Consider the following 6,821-nt stretch of genomic DNA (forward strand, 5'->3'; position numbering starts at 1 on the left):
TATACATATGAATATACATGTGTGTATACATATATCTATGGGTATATATATATTTAAATATATATATATACATATATATATATATATATATATATATACATATATACATATATACATATATACATATATATATATATACATGTATATATATATGTATATACATATATATATATATATATATATGTAAATACATATATGTATATACATATATATATAATATATATATATATAATGTATATATATATAATATATATGTATATATATATATGTGTGTGTGTGTGTGTGTGTGTGTATATATATGACAGACATAATCATACAGAAACATGAGTGAGCATATATTACTGCAGTGATGGAATCATACATATAGAAACGCCTCTGCAGAATTATGTAAATACGCTTGTCCGTATGCGTACATACATGCGTAAGGCGTTACGTACTAAGTATGGGAACACTTGTGTGTGAAATGTAAGACCGGCGTTGCATTCTGTATTTACTAAATACATGGTCCACCTTTTTGGTATGGAACATCAACAAAGTGGGTAAAATAGTTCAGGAGTAAATTTCTGTCTATGTATGTATCTCGATAGTTGTCAATGTAGTAAGATTGATGGAAAGATAGATAGATAGATAGATAGATAGATAGATAGATAGATAGATAGATAGATAGATAGATAGATAGATAGATAGATAGATAGATAGATATATAGATAGATAGATAAGTTTCTTTATTGGCCACACAGGGCTGCACAGAGATAGAACAAATTACAATGTAGAGCTTTTCTTTTGGGGATAAAAAAAGGGGAGTGGTGGTTTTCGATCAAAAGGGATCGTAAAAGGAAAGAAAGAGGAGAAAAAAAGGGAGAGGTTAAAAAAAGGGGGGGAGAGCAAAAAAAATGAATAATAGGGATCGTTATCACAGAAATGTCAATATGAAGTGTAAAGGGGAGGACAGGTGAGGTTTACCCGTGGAAAGAAAAGCCTACGGAAAAGACCCCGGTAACCTCGGTCAATGAAGTCACATGTTATATTTTTTTTTTTTTTGCAAATAAGCAACTCTCTGTATTAATTTTTACGGTTCATAGAATCATAGTCAAGGTGGCTTCGTCATTCATACGTGCCATCCTTGCTGCATTCACCCATCTTTTTTTAAAACATTCACTAGACAAAACTTGCCTCTCTACTCTCACTTTTTTCTTCAAGTGATACTTGAAGAAGTTGATGAGAGATTGACCAGAGAGGAAAGTGTTTGTCTCTAATCCTTTCAGGCGCGTCCACAGATACATTCTTTCGCCATAGCCACAAGTATGATAAAAATAGCCTTTCCTTCCCGTTTGAAGGAGGAGGCGTGACGATATTAACGATAGACTCGGCTGATAAACCGACTCGTCCCACACGTGACAGCAGTGGTTCGACATAAGCCCACAGGTCGGAAATTAGGTAGGTAGGTAGGTAGATAGGTAGGTAGGGAGGGTAGGTAGGTAGGTAGGTAGGTAGGTGGTAGGTAGTAGTATGTAGGTAGATAGGGTAACGGAGAGACGTAGAGATGGATATAGATAGATAGTTAGATGACGAAGACAGATAGATCGGAGATATATAGATGAGATAGATAGATAGATAGATAGATAGATAGATAGTAGATAGTATAGTAGTAGTAGGAGTTAGTAGATATAGTAGTATATGATATATATATATATATATATATATATATATATATATAGATATAGATAGATAGATAGATATGTTTCTTTATTAGCCACACAGGGCTGCACACAGATAGAACAAATTACAAGGTAGAGCTTTTCTTTTGGGGGTAAAAAAAGGGGAGTGGTGGTTTTCGATCAAAAGGGATCGTAAAAGGAAAGAAAAAGGACAAAAAAAGGGAGGGGTTTAAAAAAAATGGGGGGGAGTAAAAAAATGAATAATAGGGATCGTTATCACAGAAATGTCAATATGAAGTGTAAAGGGGAGGACAGGTGAGGTTTACCCGTGGAAAGAAAAGCCTACGGAAAAGACCACGGTACCTCGGTCAATGAAGTCACATGTTATATTTCTTTTTTTTTGCAAATAAGCAACTCTCTGTATTAATTTTTACGGTTCATAGAATCATAGTCAAGGTGGCTTCGTCATTCATACGTGCCATCCTTGCTGCATTCACCCATCTTTTTTTAAAACATTCACTAGACAAAACTTGCCTCTCTACTCTCACTTTTTTCTTCAAGTGATACTTGAAGAAGTTGATGAGAGATTGACCAGAGAGGAAAGTGTTTGTCTCTAATCCTTTCAGGCGCGTCCACCAGATACATTCTTTCGCCATAGCCACAAGTATGATAAAAATAGCCTTTCCTTCCCGTTTGAAGGAAGGAGGCGTGACGATATTAACGATAGACTCGGCTGATAAACCGACTCGTCCCACACGTGACAGCAGTGGTTCGACATAAGCCCACAGGTCGGAAATTTAGGTAGGTAGGTAGGTAGATAGGTAGGTAGGTAGGTAGGTAGGTAGGTAGGTAGGAGGTAGGTAGGTAGTTAGATATGTAGGTAGCTAGGGTTGGAAGGAGGGACGGAGGTAGACGTAGAGATGGATATATAGATAGATAGTTAGATAGACAGACAGATAGATCGAGAGATATATAGATTGATATATATATATATATATATATATATATAGATAGATAGATAGATAGATATGTTTCTTTATTAGCCACACAGGGCTGCACACAGATAGAACAAATTACAAGGTAGAGCTTTTCTTTTGGGGGTAAAAAAAGGAGAGTGGTGGTTTTCGATCAAAAGGGATCGTAAAAGGAAAGAAAAAGGACACAAAAAAAAGGGAGGGGTTTAAAAAAAATGGGGGGGGGTAAAAAAATGAATAATAGGGATCGTTATCACAGAAATGTCAATATGAAGTGTAAAGGGGAGGACAGGTGAGTTTACCCGTGGAAATAAAAGCCTACGGAAAAGACCACGGTAACCTCGGTCAATGAAGTCACATGTTATATTTCTTTTTTTTTTTTTGCAAATAAGCAACTCTCTGTATTAATTTTTATAGTTCATAGAATCATAGTCAAGGTGGCTTCGTCATTCATACGTGCCATCCTTGCTACATTCACCCATCTTTTTTTAAAACATTCACTAGACAAAACTTGCCTCTCTACTCTCACTTTCTTTTTCAAGTGATACTTGAAGAAGTTGATGAGAGATTGACCAGAGAGGAAAGTGTTTGTCTCCAATCCTTTCAGACGCGTCCACCAGATACATTCTTTCGCCATAGCCACAAGTATGATAAAAATAGCCCTTCCTTCTCATTTGAAGGAAGGAGGCGTGACGATATTAACGATAGACTCGGCTGATAAACCGACTCGTCCCACACGTGGCAGCAGTTGTTCGACATAAGCCCACAGGTCGGAAATTGTTGGACACTGCACGAGTGCGTGCAGAACGGTTTCCTCGCTCTGACCGCATCTCGGGCAGGTCGACCCCGTGTTTCTAGATATATAGATAGATAGATAGATAGATAGATAGATAGATAGATAGATAGATAGATAGATAGATAGATAGATAGATTCAATGATGGATGGACAGATTTTGCACAGACAGGTACACAGATAGACACATGCATATGTAACTATGTAACAATTGCACATATGTGCTTGTTTGTTTATGCATGTATAAGTATGAGTGCCAATATATTTTTGCATTAATCGTTGAAGAGCTATTTATAACAACTCTTGACTAAATGATAAGTATCAGTGTCTAACCCTGAAGCAACGTGCATTCATTTGAATTACATCATCATCTCGGTCGTCAAGGGAACCTTCCTACATGCATACAAAACAATAAAGGATATTGCTTGTCTGGCTTGCCTGAGATATATGCATATGCACTTATTTATATACCTATTTCTTTATTACCCACAAGGGGCCAAACATAGAAGGGACAAACAAGGACAGACATAGGTATTAAGTCGATTACATCGACCCCAGTGCGTAATTGGTACTTGATTTATCGACCCCGAAAGGATGAAAGGCAAAGTCGACCTCGGCGGAATTTGAACTCACAACGTTGTGACAGACGAAATACCGCGAAGCATTTCGCCCGGCGCGCTAACGATTCTGCCAGCTCGCCGCCTTTTTATATACTTATTTATATACCTGAACACCTACATATATGTCTATATATCTTGTTTTCTATATATTTCCACAAAGACATTTTTTTTTTTTACAGTTGTGCTTATTCAGACATTGGAAGCGAATATCAGTCATATTTTACGTGTATATTGTCTTGACTGTGGACGAAAATATTTAATCACCTCCTTATTAACATAATTGTATTCTATATTTGTGAGGGCGCGTGGCTTAGTGTTTAGGGCATCCGGCTCATGATCGTAAGGTTGTGAGTTCGTTTCCCGGCGACGCGTTGTGTCCTTGAGCAACACACTTTATTTCACGTTGCTCCAGTCCACTCAGCTGGCAAAAATGAGTAATATCTGTATTTCAAAAAGGGCCAACCTTGTCACACTCTGTGTCACACTGAATCTCCTTTACGAACTACGTTAAGTGTGCACGAGTCTGTGGAATGCTCAGCCACTTGCACGTTGATATCACGAGCAAGCTGTTCCATTGATCGTATCAGCTGGGACCCTCGTCGTCGTAACCGACGGAGTGCTCCTTATTATATATTTACTAGATATACGGCGTATGTGTTGCTTTGTAAAATGCCTTTACTAATTCAGCATGTGAAATAATTCGCTTATTCATTTCCTTGTAATTCTATATATTCCTCTATATATCTGTTTATCAACGAATATCTCTCTCTTTCTCTCTCTTTCGTATCCATCTCTCTCTCTTTCTCCTTTGTCTCGTTCTCTCTCACTTTCACTCACTCTCTCTGTTCTCTGTCTACGTACTTACCTCTCTCCCTACATAACGTTGCTATTATGTTAAACTATCGTATGTCCCATGTCCAAATGTGGACAAATGCAAGTTTTTTTTTTCAATATTTATTCTTGCTTGCAACTGCCGGTTCTTTTGGTCAGACTATCGTATATCCAGCCGATTCAGATGCCAAGATATTGAGCATTGTCAAAGTGTAATACAGCTGTTTAGCTATGAAATGCTGAAACTATTTATTCCTTTTGTAAAAAAGCAATTTTTGGGACTTACAGCACTTTTGCCTTGGGTAAAAGTGGTAACTTGGGCAAGTGTCTATTGCTATAGCTTTGGGCCGACCAAAGCCATGTGAGTGGATTTGCTAGACAGAAACTGAAAGAAGCCCGTCATATACATATATATATATGTGTTTGTATGTGTGTGTGTGCGTGTGTGTGTGTGTGCGTGTGTGTGTGTGTGTGCGTGTGTGTGTGTGTGTGCATGGTGGAAAAACATATATATATATATATATATATATATATATATATATATGTATTGTGTCGGTGTTTTTTCCTCCACCACCATCGAATAGCAACTGTAACTAAGCAGTTTGGCAAAAGAAAAGACCCATCGAATAAGTACTAGGCTTACAAACAATAAGTCCTGGGGTCGATTACTTCCACTAAAGGCACTGAGCCAGCATTGTTGAGGTCAAATGACTGAAACAAATAAAAGAGAAAACCAAGAGATTGTGGAGTAACAAACTTCATAGTGATTTGACATAAAGTGTAACATCTTTGACGGGATAGAGGAAAATTTGAGTGGCCCTCCGTGTGAATTAAATCTAGAAAGTAAGTAAAGATAACTTGTCATAACTTCGTAAGGAATTGATAGAAAATTGCAGTTAGTTCTTTACAGCTGCTTCACTGTAGGTCTTCAAATATATTCATACATACATAATACATACATACATACATACATACATACATACATACATACATACATACATACATACATACACACACATACGTACATACATACATTCAAACGTACATGTATGTATACTAACATAGACCGACAGATAAACAGACTGACAGATACAGGGATATATATATATATTATTTATATTTGATGTCTGTTTAAATCTAGAATACAATATTACGCTAAGTAAACAGAAAGCAATGTTTTGAAACATGAAATTCAACACATTATATTTCAACATTGAGGACATTTTATTCATCAAAGTAAGTACCATTGCAATCAACACAATTTTTGCCAACGAGTTACAAGTTTGTTTATTCTGGTAACATAAAAAACAATGGCGTTCAAGAGCTTCGGAGCTGTTTGCATTCTCTTTCAGCATCGGTTTGATTTTTGAACTCCCTCGCAGGAAACTATCAAAGTGATTCAAATTGTGTGTAGACTGTGTAGGCATTCTTTAGCCTTGTTTTGTTGTTTGTTCCTTCTCGAGCCATGCCTGACTCATAAGGGCCGGTTTCCAGGTTTCTTGGCGTAAAGGTTCCATACTGGGACGGGAGGCCGGTCCATCGCGGGTGAGCTACAAAATGCAGGAGGAAAGAGTGAAAGAAAGTTGTGGCGAAAGAGTCAGCAGAAGTTTCGCCATTACCTTTTGCCGGAGCCGCGTGGAGCTTAGGTGTTTCGCTCGTAAACACACACTTCGTCCGGTCTGAGATTCGAGCCCGCGATGCCTCGACCGCGAGTCCGCTGCTCTAACCACTAGGCCATGTGCATCCACATGTTTTAGCCTTACTCGTCTTCGGACCCTACAAAGCAGTATGCTCCTCATTGATAACTAGTTGCTTACTAGCCAACCCATCACAAAATCTGTTTTCTCTTGTCGTTCATTCTGTGAATTCACTTATACTCACAACGCTAACGAATTCCTCATTCCATATTTCTTGATACTTCAACTTCTTGGAATTCTTTTTTCTT

The 6,821-nt window shown here is 37.6% G+C and overlaps 1 long non-coding RNA gene across 1 annotated transcript in view; it reads left to right on the forward strand.

Annotated features, from left to right (window-relative positions):
* The window catches only part of LOC118767131, an 8,336-nt gene extending 7,569 nt beyond the window's left edge, over positions 1-767 (forward strand). The window contains exon 3 of the long non-coding RNA XR_005003033.1: positions 757-767. This is a non-coding gene — a long non-coding RNA (uncharacterized LOC118767131). The remainder of the gene's footprint in view (positions 1-756) is intronic.
* The last annotated feature ends 6,054 nt before the right edge of the window (positions 768-6,821 follow it).

This window comes from Octopus sinensis, linkage group LG19 (assembly GCF_006345805.1).
Source record: "Octopus sinensis linkage group LG19, ASM634580v1, whole genome shotgun sequence".
Classification (NCBI taxonomy): Eukaryota; Metazoa; Mollusca; class Cephalopoda; order Octopoda; family Octopodidae; genus Octopus; species Octopus sinensis.